Source organism: Heptranchias perlo, unplaced genomic scaffold (assembly GCF_035084215.1).
Source record: "Heptranchias perlo isolate sHepPer1 unplaced genomic scaffold, sHepPer1.hap1 HAP1_SCAFFOLD_133, whole genome shotgun sequence".
Lineage (NCBI taxonomy): Eukaryota > Metazoa > Chordata > Chondrichthyes > Hexanchiformes > Hexanchidae > Heptranchias > Heptranchias perlo.
The window spans coordinates 727,842-747,208 of NW_027138569.1; positions in this window are offsets into that span (position 1 = coordinate 727,842).

Consider the following 19,367-nt stretch of genomic DNA (forward strand, 5'->3'; position numbering starts at 1 on the left):
AAATGAGTTTATCCTTGATCATTCGTTTATGTTATTAATTTCCTGTATGAAAATGTATGCTTTATTATGAATCAAGCAAAGCGATATGATAAGCTGAATTCTGGGGTAAGCAGGTGCAGGGAGTGTTGTTTTGCAGCTACCTAATGAATGGATCCTTATTTCGGACAAGGTCGAAAAACATCCCAGGCCTGAGACAAGTGAGACTCCCTTTCCTGTGACCTACGTATGAACAGGTATCACCTGTGAGTGGTCGGTCATTATGTCAGTTCGTATGGCTTGCCCAGACTCAGCTTATGATTGGTTTTAACCCCTTGCTACTCATGTCCCTCCCCACTCTGAAAATGTATAATTGTGTGAACTTTGACTGTGTAAATTGCCTGTTCTATGAGATTGACCAGACTCTGTCAAGAGTTGAAATCAATTCTATAGATAGGGTCAGCTGCAGCTAATAAATTGTGTTAAAACTTTCAAGTGTATTCGCTTTCAGTTTTTGCTGAACCAGACTAAGAGTAAAGAATCCGGTATCGTCAATGGTATTTGAACTTTTATATAATTTTATAATGCAGAATGGTGTGGATTTCATATACATATAGAGAGAGAAATATATAAAAGTTGCCAGTTTGTAATGATTGTTTTCATTCGTAAAGGCCCAAGATACTGAGCCCAGAACGGTAATACATTTGGATCCCCAAACAACCATCATCAGGTGTGGTTGTATGTATTGCCTTTTAAGTGTATGTTTACGTGGTGTGACATGAGAACATAAGAACATCAGAAGTAGGAGCAGGAGTAGGTCATATGGCCTCTCTCAAGCCTGCTCCACAATTCAATTAGATCCTGGCTGATCTTCGACCTCAACTCCACTTTCCCGACAGATCCCCATATCCCTTGATTCCCTTAGTGTCCAAGATCTATCTATCTAAGCCTCGAATATACTCAACGACTGGGCATCCGTACCCCTATGGAAGTAGATAATTCCAAAGATTCACAACCCTATGAGTGAAGAAATGTTTCTTCATTTTGTCCCTAAATGGCCGACCCGTTATCTTGAATCTATGTCCCCGAGTTCTAAACTCTTCAGCCAGGGGGAACGGCCTCTAAGCATTTACCCTGGCAAGCCCTCTAAGAATGTTATACATTTCATTGAGATCACCTCTCATTCTTCCACATTCCAGAGAGTATAGGCCATTTCTATTCAATCTCTCCTCAAAGGACAACCCTCTCTTCCCAGGAATCAATCTGGTGGACCTTCGTTGCACCCCCTCTAAGCAAATGTATCCATCCTTAGGTTAGCAGACCTAAACTGTACACAGTAGTCCAGGTGAGGTCTCACCAGAACCCGATAAAAATGAAGCAAGACCTCATTACTCTTGTACTCCAACCACGTTGCAATACAGGCTAACACATTATTTGCCTTCCTAATTGCTTGCTGTACCTGCATGTTAACTTTCTGTGATTCGTATACAAGGACACTCAAATCCCTTTGACTACCAACATTTCTCAGTCTCTCACCTTTTAAAACAATGTTCTGTTTTTCTATTCTTCGTACCAAAGTGGATAATTTCACATTTCACCACATTTTACTTCATCTGCCACCTTCTTGCCCCATCTTAACCTGTCCATATCTCTTCCCAGCCCTTTTGCATCCGCCTCACAGCTTACTTAACCACCCAGCTTTGGATCGTCAGCAAACATGGATACATTGCACTCGATCCCTTCATCTAAGTCATTGATATATATTGTAGACAGCAGAAGCCCAAGCACCGATAATAGTAACAGTCTGCCAACCTGAAAATGACCCGTTTATTCCTACTCTCTGTTTTCTGTTCGTTCACCAAATCTCGATCCATGCTAATATATTACCTCAAGCCCATGAGCCTATATCTTGTGTAACAACCTCTTCTGTGGCTTCTTACCGAATGCGTTTTGAAAATCCAAATATACTCCATCCATTGTATGTGTAATAATTCAGTGAATCCTTTCATGTCACATTGAATGTGATAATGTTCACATGTTTCATGTTTGAATGTTGTGGAACCCTTAATGTTGAAGAACCTTATTGATAACCTTTTGCGAACAGGACTGTTGGAAAGATTTCAGATCTCCATATCATTTAATGAATTTAACAATTAGAACAAAGGGAAATTTCACCGCATTCTTCAACTGCTCTCTGAATTTAGTCTGGCTCACAGCATAAATACAGGTGTTCGTGCAGCAACTCAGGAGCTGGAACATGAATCCCAATTCTGGTATAAATTCATGTAAATATACTCAATAAAAGCCCAAATAATGCATTCGGTTCCATATAGAATACACCATGAAAAATCCCCATAACAGTATGAAATTCCCCGAGATAACAAACAGTAAAATAATGGATTTCCTTCTGCTCTTCATCTCTGGGTCACTTGGACTCTCCCAACCGCTGTGAACACGAAGTCTCCTGCGAGCTTTGCTGACCACTAAAATGTGTCGGACGGTTAAAGCATTGAGCAGCAGAATAAGAACAAATGGGACCCCCGGGGTTAGAATATAATGAAGGGCTTCAACAACAGCCCAAATCCGTGAAGCCATAACACTGGGTGTGACAGCACAGAACCAGGGTTCATTGCCAAGCATGTCGCCACTCGAATACATAAAGTACCAGAACGTATCCTTTAAACAGCTCAGCACAGTCAAGTTCCTAGAACCACAGCCGCCGTTTTCTCGGTGCAATACGTAATTTTCAGCTTCTGGCAACAAATGGCCACAAATCGATCAAAGGTAAAAGTGACGGTGAACCAGACAGAACAGTCTGTAGCTGCATAAAGCAGGACGGCGTGGATATTACACACGGGGATGGACCGCACGAATCGAAACTGGGACCAATAAGCAATTGGAATCTGCCTCAATATAACATCGGTGATAATGACCAGTAGATCCGCCGCTGCCATGGCCACCAGGTAGCGAGTGACACATTTGGAGAGACCGCACTTTCCCCGAGATAGGATCACAATCGTCACTAAGTTAACCAAATGAAAAAGAAGAATTAAACGCAAAAAGGAAACATGAAGTGTGAGGAACAGTGTGATTGGGTTGGCAGTTAAATGTCCAGCTGTGTTCCTCCATTCAGTGATAGAATCTGATCATTGGGGCAGTGGGAAGCTCCTTCTCCTCACTCGACAGGTGATGGGGGTTTCCTCTGATCACTGGGTCAGTGAGAAGCTCCTTCTCATCACTCTACAGGTGATGGGGGTTTCCTCTGATCATTGGGTCAGTGAGAAGCTCCTTCTCATCACTCTACAGGTGATGGGGGGTTTCCTCTGATCATTGGGTCAGTGAGAAGCTCCTTCTCCTCACTCTGCAGGTGATGGGGGTTTTCCTCTGATCACTGGATCATTCAGAAACTTCTTCTCCTCACTCTCCAGGTAATGGGTTTTTTCTTCTTCTATCACTGGACCGGGGGCGCTTTGTTTTGGTCAGAGTCAGCGATTAAAATAGAAATAATCATTGATTAATTCGCAAAGAAATAAATAGATGTTAAGAGTAAATAATGGAACGAAGGATAATGAACGGGAGCTTCCCTCCACCACTCTGACTGGACTGACTGATCACTGTTTCATCGATCTATAAAGACCAGAAACGTTTGGTGAGTTAGTCTAACTCAGGTAGTGCGGCTATGGCAGCAGGTTTGGCCGAAATATCCACTTCCCTTGCCCACAGATTTCGGGAAGAGGTGTCTCTGTTTGTTCTTGTGATCACTGTACAGAGGTACAAGCTGAAAGGCTCCAGTGCCTGGAGGCGAGATACGGACAGGATTGGACGCGACTGTCAGTCTCCACAGTCCGATGGTCTTCAGACTTACACTGCCAGGCTCACACTCGAAAGAGGTTTTGCCGAAGTTACCAGAGGTCAGTCATGGCTTTAGAATGTGACCGTGGGAAGAGGCAGCGCTTTCAGGAGAGGAAAGAAACTGAAACATCATAGCAATAATAATAATAATAATAATAATAATATTAAACATACTAATATAACAATAAAATTAATAGTCATAACACTGGAAACAATTATTTGAACAGCTGAAATGGGCTCTTCGTCCCAACAGGCCACTGGAAGTGCACAATGGGGAAGGAGAGGAACATGAGCAGCAGAATGTGAGCAGAGTCCTCCACAGCGACAGCGATGTCAGATGTTCCATTGTGGACTGGAACATCCTTGGCTGTGATTCCCCAGAATGTACTGGAGGGGACCCAGGGGTCAGGAACCGAGCTGAGAACTTCAGGGCGGAAAGATGATTGTATCATAAGGACTTTCACACGATTCTTAAACTGCTAATGTGGCGCCTTTCACATCTTACTGGAAACCATAAATGTTTCCACTGGACACAAGAATTATTGCAGCTCGTCAACTGGATAATATCCAACGAGGGACAGCTGGAGATTGTAGAAAGTCGGGCTCGGGCTTGCTGACAGAACCATTGGTCTGAACGAAGTGGGCTCGTGTTGTTATCTCAAAACTGTGATTAAAAATAAATCCTTTGAAAGATAACTGAATATACATTTCATTAGAACATAAATTACACTTGCAATCATCGCCCCGCCATCAATAAGCAGAGAGTTACACAGAGCGGGGGTGTGAGAGGGAAATAGCTGACTGGAAACCTAATTGACAGTGAAAAATGTCCAAACTTTCTGAGTAAACTGTGATCTGTCTGTCAGGGCTGGTCTCTGCAATTCGACAGAATTTACCCTCCTGTGGAAACGAAAATAAATCAGGTGAACACATAGACCACGTGACCAGTGTTCCACCCGTGTTCAGTGCAGCCAGCAGATTGCACGCTGTCCTGTTCAAAGATTCATCAGTAACATTGCTCGTGGTGGGGACTAAACGGACACTAAATAAAACCGGATCATACAGAGCTGATAGGGAGGACTGAGAATCTATTATTCATTCAACAGAGACCTGTGAATGGCCGACTGTGCACCAATCGCATCAAGGGATCACGGTGGATTCTCAAACACATCATAGGAATACATGAATTATAAATAATAGCTGGATAAAATCACGAGAATAATACAGTTAACAAGTTTACAGAATAAATAGTTGGATAGAATGAGTTACCAGGAACACCAATAGCAGCGAGAATGGGATAGTAAATCATCTCTATATCCCAAAGTGCGAATAGAACCTTCATATCTGCTCCTCAATCGCGACACCTAATTTTGTTGTTAATCAATGATTCTTGTTTGTGATAGAAACAGTGCTCCAATTTATACTGTGAGGTTACATATTGAATGGAACCCTGATTCATAAGGGAGGGAATCCCTCCACAGAGACAAGCTGGGGCCATGGAGAGCTCCATTCATCACACTCCTTGAACAAACAGGTTCTGTTTGCTCATTTCAGCCCAACCTTTATTTCTGCTTTTCTTTCTGCTGACCAAAAAACTGAAACCACCAATAACTCCTAATCTCATTTTTAGGAACTATTGGGATGGCGACTAACCGTGAAACAGAAATTTGTCCAGCACTGATGTGACGTAAGAGTCTGATATCATCTTACCATTTCAAAGAGGTTTTAATCCACGTTCTAGTGATGAAGTGTACCCACAAACAAGGGAATTTATTGATTTAAGTTACCAAGGGCGTTATTTTTTTTCACAGAGATCTCTCCTGTTTATCTCTCCTCCTCACTCTATTCACTTACAATGCGTCTGTTGATAAAGTAGAAATCAGTGTTCGGGTATTGCAGTATGAACACGTAACCAGTTCGTCACACACTCCTCAGTCACTATTATAATTCTGCTGTGACAAAATGTATTAATAAATGTTTGCACCACACACTTCACATGCAGAGCAAAGCTCCACACTCTCATGTTAAGCATTTGTAAGTCAGGCATATGCTAACTGAATTTGAGTATAAGACTCGCTCGATACTGTCCCATTCTGTGCACCCAGGTCAAGGACAGAAGACATTGAGTGCGAAATAAAGCGCCCTTTTGAAAGTATGAGGCGCTGGAAACTTCCCAATATGTTTGGATACGAGGATCACTGGAAATTCTGCTGGCCTCACGAGCCCTGTTCATGGCCGATCAGGTTTTAATGTTACAGACAGGGCTTTCCGTGTGCATGTCTGTGCATGTGTGTTGGGGAGTGTGGGGATGGAGCGTGTCATGGTGTGAGGGGAGGTGGGTTGGATTGTGGTGGGAGTGGTGGTGAGTGGGGATGTTGGTGGGGGTGGAGGTGTTGGTGGGAGGGAGTGATGGTGGGAGCGGTGGTTGGGGGTGATGGTGGGAGTGGGTGATGGTGGGAGAGGTGGTTGGGGCTGATGGTGGGAGTGGTTGATGGTGGGATGGTTCGTTGGGGTTGATGGTGAGAGGGGTGGTTGGGTTAATGGTGGGAGGTGGTGATTGTGGGATGGGTGGTTTGGGGTGATGGTGGGAGGGTGTGATGGTGGGAGGGGGGGTTGGGGGTGATGGTGGGAGGGTGTGATGGTGGGAGGTGTGGTTGGGGATGATGTTGGGAGAGTGTGATGTTGGGAGGGGTGGGTGGGGGTAATGGTGGGAGGGGGTGATGTTGGGAGGGGTGGTTGGGGTTGATGGTGGGAGGGTGTGATGGTAGGAGAGGTGGATGGGGTTAATGGTGGGAGGGGGTGAAGGTGGGGGTGGGGATGTTGGTGGGATGGTGTTATGGTGGGAGGGGTGGTTGGGAGTGATGGTGGAAGGGGTGATGGTGGCGGTGGCGTTTTTTGATGGGAGTGGTGGTTGGGGGTGATGGTGGGAGGGTGTGATGATGTGAGGGGTGGTTGGGGGTGATGGTGGGAGGGTGTGATGGTGGGGGTGGGGATGTTGGTGTGAGGGTGTGATGGTTGGAGGGGTGGTTGGGAGTGATGGTGGAAGGGGTGATGGTGGGGGTGACGTTTTTTGATGGGAGTGGTGGTTGGGGGTGATGCTGGGAGGGGGTGATGGTGGGAGGGGGTGATGTTGGGAGGGGTGGTTGGGGTTGATGGTGGGAGGGTGTGATGGTGGGAGGGGATGTTGGTGGAGGTGGGGATGTTGGTGGGGGTTATGATGGTTGGAGGGGTGGTTGGGAGTGATGGTGGAAGGGGTGATGGTGGGGGTGGGGGTTTTTGATGGCAGTGGTGGTTATGGGTGATGGTGGGAGGGGTGGTTGGAGGTGATGGTGTGAGGGGTGGTTGGAGGTGATGGTGTGAGGGGTGGTTGGAGGTGATGGTGTGAGGGGTGGTTGGAGGTGATGGTGTGAGGGGTGGTTGGGGGTGATGGTGTGAGGGGTGGTTGGAGGTGATGGTGTGAGGGGTGGTTGGAGGTGATGGTGTGAGGGGTGGTTGGAGGTGATGGTGGGAGGGGTGGTTGGAGGTGATGGTGTGAGGGGTGGTTCGAGGTGATGGTGGGAGGGGTGGTTGGAGGTGATGGTGTGAGGGGTGGTTGGAGGTGATGGTGTGAGTGGTGGTTGGAGGTGATGGTGTGAGGGGTGGTTGGAGGTGATGGTGTGATGGGTGGTTGGAGGTGATGGTGTGAGGGTTGGTTGGAGGTGATGGTGTGAGGGGTGGTTGGAGGTGATGGTGTGAGGGGTGGTTGGAGGTGATGGTGTGAGGGGTGGTTGGAGGTGATGGTGTGAGGGGTGGTTGAAGGTGATGGTGTGAGGGGTGGTTGGAGGTGATGGTGTGAGGGGTGGTTGGAGGTGATGGTGTGAGGTGTGGTTGGAGGTGATGGTGTGAGGGGTGGTTGAAGGTGATGGTGTGAGGGGTGGTTGGAGGTGATGGTGTGAGGGGTGGTTGGAGGTGATGGTGTGAGGGGTGGTTGGGGGTGATGGTGTGAGGGTTGGTTGGAGGTGATGGTGTGAGCGGTGGTTGGAGTTGATGGTGTGAGGGGTGGTTGGAGGTGATGGTTTGAGGGGTGGTTGGAGGTGATGGTGTGAGGGGTGGTTGGAGGTGATGGTGTGAGGGGTGGTTGGAGGTGATGGTGTGAGGGGTGGTTCGAGGTGATGGTGTGAGGGGTGGTTGGAGGTGATGGTGTGAGGGGTGGTTGGAGGTGATGGTGTGAGGGGTGGTTGGAGGTGATGGTGTGAGGGGTGGTTCGAGGTGATGGTGGGAGGGGTGGTTGGAGGTGATGGTGTGAGGGGTGGTTCGAGGTGATGGTGTGAGGGGTGGTTCGAGGTGATGGTGTGAGGGGTGGTTGGAGGTGATGGTGTGAGCGGTGGTTGGAGGTGATGGTGTGAGGGGTGGTTGGAGGTGATGGTGGGAGGGGTGGTTGGAGGTGATGGTGTGAGGGGTGGTTCGAGGTGATGGTGTGAGGGGTGGTTCGAGGTGATGGTGTGAGGGGTGGTTGGAGGTGATGGTGTGAGGGGTGGTTGGAGGTGATGGTGTGAGGGGTGGTTGGAGGTGATGGTGTGAGGGGTGGTTGGAGGTGATGGTGTGAGGGGTGGTTGGAGGTGATGGTGTGAGGGGTGTTTCGAGGTGTTGGTGGGAGGATTTGTTTGGGGTGATGGATGTTCGGGTTGTTGATTGCTTGAGTTGGTGATGGTGGTGGGAGCTGTGTTGTGTTAAATTCTCCATTTATCCTCCTTTCGGTGATTGCTGACTTTATTCAGAGCAATTTGCCCGCCTTGCGGCAAGATTTGAACACAAAGAACAGACGTGAAAAGGTGAAAAGTCACGCACAATACACGGAACACCTGCCCATATCCTGGATGAGATTTCAATCTGGCTTTCAGGGTACAAAGCCCAGAATCTAACACACTTTAACATCGACTCGCTCTCTGGGCTGCACTGAACCCAGGGCCAATGGTGAAAGGGAATTCTCAAACATTACTTTGTTTGTAATTATTTTGAAACAGCCATGAAACTCCCTTTTTATAAATATGTTCTGATGATGCGACTATATTTTAAAAGATGTTTTGAATAGTTAAAGGCTCACACTTGCATTGGACCCTCAATTATAAGACCTTTGGGAAATGGGATCTGGCGTTGTGATTCGCTCTTCAAACAGGGTCACTGTGCTAATGGTGAGAATCTCTTCAAACAGGTTCATGATGCTGATTGTGAGACTCTCTATAAACAGGGTCATGGTGTTGATGGTGAGACACGTTCTTTAAAGAGGGTCATGATACTGGTGGTGAGACTCTCTCTTCAAATATAATCATGATGCTGATGGTGAAACTCTATCTTTCAACAGGGTCGTGATGGCGATGGTGAGAATCTATTTAAACCGGGTCATGATGTTGATGGTGAGACTCTCCCTTTCAACAGGGTCATGATTCTGGTGGTGAGATTCTCTATTTAAATATCGTCATGATATTGATGGTGTGGCTCGCTCTTTGAAGCGGGCCATGTTGCTAATGGTGAGACTCTCTATAAACAGGGTCGTGATGTTGCTGGTGAGACTCTCTCCTTAAAAAGGGCCATGATGCAAATGGTGAGAATCGCTCTTTAAACAGGGCCATGATGCTAATGGTGAGACTCTCTCTTTAAACAAGGCCATGATGCTAATGGTGAGACTCTCTATAAGCAGAGTCATGTTCTTGATGGTGAGACTCTGTACAAATAGGGTCATGATGCTGATGGTGGGACTCTCTCTTTAAACATGGTCTTAATGTTAATGGTGTGACTCGCTCTTTAAACCTGGTCACGGTGCTAATGGTGAGATTCTCTTTAAACAGGATTATGATGCTGATGTTGATACTCTCTCTTTAAGCAGGTTCATGAGACTGATGGTGAGACTCTCTCTTTATACCTGGCCATGATGTTGATGGTGAGGCACGCTCTTTAAACAAGGTTATGATGCAGATAGTGAAACTCTCTCTTTGAACAGTGTCGTGATGCTGATGGTGAGAATCTCGAGAAACAGGGTCATGATGTTGCTGTTGAGACTGTCTTTCAACAGGGTCATGATGCTGATGATGAGACTCTCTCTTTAAACAGGGTCATGATACTGGTGGTGAGACTCTCTCCTTATCGCTGGCCATGATGTTGATGGTGAGAAACGCTCTATGAACAGGGACATTATGCTGATGGTGAGACTCTCTATAAACAATGTCATGATGCTGATGGTGAGATTCTCTTCCATCAAGGTCATGATGTAGATGGTGAGGCTCTCTATAAACAGTGTCATGTGCTGATGGGGAGACACGTTCTTTAAACAGGGTCATGACTCTGGTGGTGAGAATCTCTCTCATTACATCTGGCCATGATGCTGACGGTGAGACTCGCTCTTTAAAATGGGTCACGGTGCAAATGGTGAGAATCTCTCTTTATGCCTGACCATGATGTTGATCGTGACACACGTTCTTTAAACAGGGCAATGATGCTGATGTTGAGACACTCTCTTTAAACAGGGTCATGATGTTGCTGCTGAGACTCTCTCTTAAAACACGGCCATGATTCCAATGGTGAGATTCTTTCTTTAATCAGGGTCATGATTCTGGTGGTGAGATTTTCCCTTTAAATAGGGTCATGATTCTGATGTTGAGACTCTCTCTTTAAGCAAAGCCATGATGTTGCTGCTGAGACTCTCTTTTTAAAATGGGTCGTGATGCTGATGGTGAGAATCTCTCCTTAAATATTGTCATGTTTCTGGTGGTGAGTCTCTCTCTTCAAACATGGTCATGATTCTGGTGATGAGATTCTCACTTCAAACAGAGTCATGATGCTCATGGTGATACTCTCTATAAAGCGGTTCACGTGCTGATGGTGAGACTGTCTTTAAACAGTGTCATGGTGCTGATGGTGAGACTCTATAAACAGGGTCATGATGCTTACGGTGAGACTCTCTATAAACAGGGTCATGATAGTGATGGTGAGACTCTCCATAAACAGGGACATGATGCAGATGGTGAGACTCTCTATAAACAGGGTCATGATGCTTACGGTGAGACTCTCTATAAACAGGGACATGATGCTAATGCTGAAACGCTCTTTATACATGGCCATGATGCTGATGGTGAGACTCTCTATAAACAGGGCCATGATGCTGATGGCGAGACACTCTTTAAACCGGGTCACGATGTTGATGGTGAGACTCTCTTTAAACCGGGTCATGATGCTGATGGTGAGACTCTCTTTAAACCGGGTCATGATTCTGATGTTGAGACTCTCTCTCTAAGCAAAACCATGATGTTTCTGCTGAGACTCTCTCTTTAAAAAGGGTCGTGATGCTGATGGTGAGACTCTCTCCTTAAATATGGTCATGTTTCTGGTGGTGAGACTCTCTCCTGAAACATGGTCATGATTCTGGTGGTGAGATTCTCACTTTCAATAGAGTCATGATGCTCATGGTGAAACTCTCTATAAAGAGGTTCATGTGCTGATGGTGAGACTGTCTTTAAACAGGGTCATGATGCTAATGGTCAGACTCTCTATAAACAGGGCCATGATGCTGATGGTGATACTTTCTATAAACAGGGTTACGATGTTGATGGTGATAATCTCCATAAACAGCGTCAGATTGCTGATGATGAGACACCCTCTTTAAACAGGTTCACGATGTTGATGGTTCGACTCTCTTTAAACAAGGTCATGATGCGAATGGTGAGACTCGCTCTTTAAAGGGGTTCACGGTGCTAATGGTGAGACTCGCTCTTTTTTCCCTGGTCATGATGTTGATGATGAGACACCCTCTTTAAACAGGGCCCTGATGATGATGGTGAGACACTCCCTTTAAACAGGGTCCTGATGTAAATGGTGGGACTCTCGATAAACAGGGCCATGATGCTAATGGTGAGACTCTCGAGAAACAGGATCCTGATGCTGATGGTGAAACTCTCTATAAACAGGGTCATGATGCTGATGGTGAGACTCTCTCTTTATAGCTGGGCATGATGTTGATGGTGAGAAACGCTCTTTAAACAGTGTTAGGATGCTGATGGCGAGACTATCTTTAAACAGGACTAAGATGCTAATGGTGCGACACTCTCTTTAAACAGGGTAATAATGCTGATGGTAAGATTTTCTCTTTTAACAGAGCTACGATGCTTATTGTGAACATAGCAACATAGGAACATAGGTACAGGAGTAGGCCATTCAGCCCCTCAAGCCCGCTCCGCTATTTGATAAAATCATGGATGATCTGTGATCCAACTCCATATACCTGCCTTTGGCCCATATCCTTTAATGCCGTTGGTTGGCAAAAAGCTATCTATCTCAAATTTCAAATTAGCAATTGAGCTAGCACCAATTGCCGTTTGCAGAAGAGAATTCCAAACTTCTACCACCCTTTTTGTGCAGAAGTGTTTCCTAATCTCACTCCTGAAAGGTCTGGCTCTAATTAGTAGACAATGCCCCCTTGTCCGAGAATCGCCTAACACCGGAAATAATTTGTCTCTCTCCACCCTTTCTGTTCCCCTTCATATCTTATAAACTTCGATCAGATCAACCCTTATCTTTCCAAACTCGAGAGAATACAACCCCAATGTGTGTAATCTCTCCTCGTAACTTAACCCTTGAAGTCAGGGGATCATTCCAGTAAACCAACGCTGCACTCCCTCCAAGGCCAATATGTCCTTCCGAAGGGGCGGTGCCCAGAACTGCTCACAGTACTCCAGGTTCGATCGAAACAAGGTTTTGGATAGGTGCAGCAGAACTTCAGCACCCTTGTATTTTAGTCCTCTCGATATTAAGGCCAGCATTCCACTCGCCTTATTGATTATTTTCTGCACCTGTTCATGACACTTCAATGATATATGTACCTGAACCCCTAAGTCCCTTCGGACATCCACTGTTTTTAACTTTTTTACCATTCAGAAAGTACCTGTCCTATCCTATTTTGGTCTAAAGTGGATGACCTCACATTTGCCGACATTGAATTCCATTTGCCACAGTTTTGCCCATTCACCTAATCTATCAATATCCCTTTGTAATTTTATGTTTTCATCTACACTGCTTTCAATGCCACCAATCTTTGTGTCATCAGCAAACTTAGATATAAGACTTTCGATGCCTTCATCTAAGTCGTTAATAAATATTGTGAATAATTGAGGCCCCAAGACAGATCCCTGCGGGACTCCACGAGTCACATCCTGCCAATGTGAGAAACTACCCATTATCCCGACTCTCTGTCGCCTTTCGCTCGGCCAACTTCCTAACCAAGCCCGTACTTTTCCCTCGATTCCATCCGCTTCTATCTGAGCTAACAGTCTCTTACGTGGGACTTTATCAAATGACGTCTGGAAGTCCATATAAATAACATCCATTGACATTCCCCTGTCCACGACTTCAGTCACCTCTTCAAAAAAAAACAATCAAGTATGTCAGGCACGACCTACCTTTCACAAATCCATGCTGGCTCTCCCTGACTAACTGAAAATTCTCGAGGTGTTCAGTCACCCTATCCTTAATTATAGACTCAAGAAATTTCCCCAAAACAGATGTTAGGCTAACTGATCTATAATTCGTTGGTTTCCCTCTCTCTCCTTTCTTAAAAGGCGGAGTAACAGATGCAATTTTCGAATCTGCGGAGACGTTTCCTGAAACTAGTGAACTTTGAAAGATTATATTTGGGGCATCTGCAATGTGCTCACTTTAAAACCCTGGGATGAAAATCATCTCGTCCTCGGGATTTGTCACTCTTTTATGTTATTATTTTTTACATTACTGTAGTTTTACTTGTGTTAATTGTATTGATTCAATATTAGTTTTCTTGGGATTTCTGGCATCTATTTTTCAACTGTAAATACTGACGCAAAGTAATTATTCAACATTTCCGCCGTTTCCCCATTGTCAATGACAATATCCACCACGTTCAGTTTTTAGGTGGCCAACACTGCTCCTGACCACCCTCTTTTGCCTAATGTAACTATAAACGTTCTTCGTATTGGTTTTGATATCCCTTGCAAGTATTTTTTCATACGCCCTTGTTGCACCTCTTACTATCTGTTTTGTGACCCTTTGTTGAACTTTATATCTTTCCCATTCGCCAGGATCTGTACCATTTTTTGCTTTTTTATGTCCTTTCCTTATGTCTTATACTGTCCCTTTCCTCTTCAGTTGTCCATGGCTGTTTTTTTGGCAAGTGCAGTTCTTGCCCCTCAGAGGTAGAAACCGGTTCTGTATCACATTAAATGTTTCTTTAAACATTTCCCACTGATCGTCAGTCGTTTTACCCATTAACAGATTTGCCCAGTTTACTGTGGACAGTCTCTGTCTCATCCCATTGAAGTCTGCCTGACCCAGTCTAGAATCTTAGCAGCTGATTCATTTATTTCTCTTTCAAACACAACTTGAACTCGATCATGTTATGATCGCTATTGGATCGATGTTCAAGCACAGTTAAGCTGTTAACTAAATCTGGTTCATTCGTCATTATTAAATCCAGGATGGTTTGCCCCCTTGTTGCCTCTCGGACATACTGCTGTAGAAAACTATCCTGGACACAATCAAGAAATTCACTACCTTTCTGATAGTTGCTTGTCTGCTTTTACCATTAAGACCACTATGCCTTTGTTACACGCATTTCTGATCTCTGGATTTATACAATCTAGCACTTCAGAGCTACTGCCAGCAGTCGTATAGACAACTCGCACCATAGCCTGAGATCATTTCCTATTTCTCAATTCAACCCATAAGGTCCCTATTTGGTGCTTACCTCTCGTTATATCATCCTTTATCATTGAAGTGATTTCATCTCTGATTAATAAGGATACTCCTAAACCTCTTCCATTTTCCCTGTCTCTCCAGTAAAACTTATAACCCGGTACATTTAGTTCCCAATCCTGACCATTCATAGGAACATAGGAACAAGAGTAGGCCATTCAGCCCCTCGTGCCTGCTCCACCATTTGATAAGATCATGGCTGATCTGTGATCTAACTCCATATACCTGCCTTTGGCCCATATGCCTTAATAACTTTGGTTGCCAAAAAACTATCGATCTCAGATTTAAATTTAGCAATTGTGCGAGTATCAATTGCCGTTTGCAGAAGGGAGTCCAAACTTCTACAACCCTTTGTGTGTAGAAATGTTTTCTAATCTCGCTCCTGAAAGGTCTGCCTCTGATTTTTAGACTGTGCCCCCTACTCCTAAAATCCCCAACCAGCGGAAATAGTTTCTCTCTATCCACCCTATCTGTACCCTTAATATCTTATAAACTTCGATCAGATCACCACTTAACCTTCGAAACTCTAGAGAATACAACCCCAATTTGTGTAATCTCTCCTCGTAACTTAACCCTTGAAGTCCGGGTATCATTCTAGTAAACCTACGCTGTACTCCCTCCAAGGCCAATATATCCTTCCGAAGGTGCGGTGGCCAGAACTGATCACAATACTCCAGGTGCGGTTTAACCAGGGTTTTGTATAGCTGCAGCATAACTTCTGCCCCCTTGTACTCTAGTCCTCTAGATATAAAGGCAAACATTCAATTTGCCTTCTTGATTATTTTCTGCACCTGTTCATGACACTTCAATGATCTATGTTCCTGAACCCCGAACTCCCTTTGGACATCCACTGTTTTTAACTTTTAACATTTATAAAGTAGCCTGTTCTATCCTTTTTTGATCCAAAGTGGATAACCTCACATTTGTCTACATTGAATTCCATTTGCCACAATTTTGCCCATTCACCTAATCTATCAATATCGCTTTGTAATTTTATGTTTTCTTCTATACTGCTTACAATGCCACCAATCTTTGTGTCATCGGCAAACTTCGATATGAGACTTTCTATGCCTTCATCTAAGTCGTTAATAAATATTGTGAATAATTGAGGCCACAGGACAGATCCCTGCGGGACTCCACTAGTTATATCCTGCCAATGTGAGTACCTTCCCATTATCCCCACTCTCTGTCTCCTTTCGCTCAGCCAACTTCCTAACCAATCCGTACTTTCCCCTCGATTCCATGGGCTTGTATCTTATCTAACAGTCTATTATGTGGGACCGTATCAAATGCCTTCTGGAAGTCCATATAAATAACATCCACTGACATTCCCCTGACCACTACTTTCGTCACCTCCTGCAGCCATGTCTCCGTAATAGCTATCATATCATATCATACCTCCAATTTGAATTTGTACCTGTAGTTCATTTAATTTATTCCTTCCACTCCGTGTATTTGTATATCGAACTCTTAGTTGGGCCACACACCCCAGCCTGACCTTTAGCTTTGATGCTGGATTAATCGCTTTACACCTTCTAGTTTTTACTTTATCTGTAGTGCCAAAAGTACATTTTCTTTCTGCTGCTCTACGCTTTTCCCTTTCACTTGTTCTTGAACAACCATTTGTACTGATTGTGTTGTAAATTTCTCTTGATCCTCCTCTCCCTTGTTGCTTTCAACTTTACTCTATTATGATTCCCCGCTCAAGTTCCCATCTCCCTGCCACTCCAGTTAAAACCCTCGCCAACAGCAGTAGCAATACCCTGCGAGGATATGAGCCCCGGATCTGTTGAAAAGCAATCCATGCGGCTTGTACAGGTCCCACCTTCCCAAGAATCGGTCCCAATTCCTCAGGAATTTAAATTCCTCCCTCCTGCACCAACCCTGCAGCCACGCATTCATCTGGCTCATTCTCCCACTCCGATACACACGAGCACGTGTCACTGGGAGTAATCCTGAGATAATTACCCGTTAGGTCCTGCTTTTTAACTTATTTCCTATTTCCTTATATTGTGCTTGCAAGACCTGGTTCCTCTTTTTACCTATGTCGTAGGTACCGATATGTACCACTTTCTCTTTATACCTGTCCGTGATGTTGATGGAGAGATACGCTCATTAAGCAGGGTCATGATGTTGATGGTGAAACACGCTCTTGAAACAGTCCATGATGCTAATATTGAGACTCAATCTGAACAGGGCGATGAGGCAGATAGTGAGACTCTCTATAAACACTGCCATGATGTTGATGGTGAGACACTCTTTAAAAAGGGTCGTGATGTTCATGGTGAGGCTCCTTTTAAACAGTGTCATAATGAAGATGGAGAGAATCTCTCTTTAAACATGGTCATGATGCTTTTTAAAGTGGGCAATGATGCTAATGGTCAGACTTTTTAAAAAATAGGGTCATGATGCTGATGGTGAGATTCTCTTTTAACAGTGTCATGATGCTGATGATGAGACAATACCTGTAAACAGGGTAATGATGCCATTACAGACCTCATTACATCCTTGGTCCAAACATGGACAAAAGAGCTGAATTCCAGATGTGAGGTGAGAGTCACTGCCCTTGACATCAAGGCAGCAGTTGACCGAGTGTGGGACCAAGGAGCCCGAGTAAAATTGAGGTCAATGGGAATCAGGGGGAAAACTCTCCAGTGGCTGGAGTCATACCAAGCACAAAGGAAGATGGTAGTGGTTGTTGGAGGCCAATCATCTCAGCCCCAGGACATTGCTGCAGGAGTTCCTCAGGGCAGTGTCCTCGGCCCAACCATCTTTAGTTGCTTCATCAATGACTTTCCCTCCATCATAAGGTCAGAAATGGGGATGTTCGCTGATGATTGCACAGTTTTCAGTTCCATTCGCAACCCCAAAAATAATGAAGCAGTCCGAGCCAGCATGCAGCAAGACCTGGACAACATCCAGGCTTCGGCTCATAAGTGGCAAGTAACATTCGCGCCAGATAAGTGCCAGGCCATGACCATCTCCAACAAGAGAGAGTCTAACCACCTCCGCTTGACATTCAACGGCATTACCATCGCCGAATCCCCCAACATCAACATCCTGGGGATCACCATTGACCGGAAACTTAACTGGACCAGCCTTATACATATTATGGCTGCGAGAGCAGGTCAGAGGCTGGGTATTCTGCGGCGAGTGACTCACCTCCTGACACCCCAAAGCCTTTCCACCACCTACAAGGCACAAGTCAGGAGTGTGATGGAATACTTTCCACTTGCTTGGATGAGTGCAGCTCCAACAACACTCAAGAAGCTCGACACCATCCAAGACAAAGCAGCCCGCTTGATTGGCACCCCATCCACCACCCTAAACATTCACTCCCATCACCACCGGCGCACTGTGGCTGCAGTGTGTACCATCCACAGGATGCACTGCAGCAACTCGCCAAGGCTTCTTCGACAGCACCTCCCAAACCCGCGACCTCTACCACCTAGAAGGACAAGAGAAGCAGGCACATGGGAACAACACCAACTGCACGTTCCCCATCAAGTCACATACCATCCCGACTTGGAAATATATCTTCATTCCTTCATCGTCACTGGGTCAAAATCCTGGTACTCCCTTCCGAACAACACTGTGGGAGAACCGTCACCACACGGACTGCAGCGGTTCAAGACGGCGGCTCACCACCACCTTCTCATGGGCAATTAGGGATGGGCAATAAATGCTGGCCTCACCAGCGACTCCCACATCTCATCAATGAATAAAAAAAAAATCCCTTAATACCTTTGGTTGCCAAAAATCTATCTGTCTCAGATTTAAATTTAGCAATTCAGCTAATATCAATTGCCGTTTGCGGAAGAGAGTTCCAAACTCTTACTACCCTTTTGTGTAGAATGTTTTTCTCATCTCGCTCCTGAAAGGTCTGCCTCTGATTTTTACACTGTGTCCCCGACTCGTAAAATCCCCAGCCAGCTGAAATAGTTTCTCTCTATCCACCCTATCTGTTCCCATTAAAATCTTATAAAGTTCGATCAGACCACCACTCAACCTTCGAAACTCCAGAGAATACAACCCCAATTTGTGTAATCTCTCCTCGTAAATTGATCCTTGAAGTCCGGGTATCATTCTAGTAAACCTACGCTGCACTCCCTCCAAGGCCAATATGTCCTTCTGAAGGTCCGGTGCCCAGAACTGCTCACAGCACTCCTGGTGCGGTCTAACCAGGGTTTTGTATAGCTGCAGCATAACTTCTGCCCCCTTGTACTCCAGTCCTCGAGATATAAAGGCCAGAATTCCATTTGCCTTCTTGATTATTTTCTGCTCCTGTTCATGACACTTCAATGATCTCTGTCCCTCAACCTCGAAGTCCCTTTGGACATCCACTGTTTTTAACTTTTTACCATTTAGAAAATATCCTGCCCGCAATATAATGGGAAGAGCGGACTTCAAATATCACCCTCTGAGTCTGAAGAACAAAATCTGCGCACAATATAATGGGAAGAGCGGACTTCAAATATCACCCTCTGAGTCTGAATAACAAACTCTGCCCACAATATAATGGGAAGAGGGGACTTCAAATATCACCCTCTGAGTCTGAAGAACAAACTCTGCCCACAATATAATGGGAAGAGCGGACTTCAAATATCACACTCTGCACAAACACAAGATTGCAGGGTGTGAGAAAGACAAATCAACGGTCTTCTGATCACTCGCTAAATAACACATTTATCTGGGGAAGAACAGAAATAAAACTAATTTCTTGGCATTATCTATATTTAACATTATAGTTGCGGCTTTAATTTTGAAAACCGCCCTTCGCTGAGCTG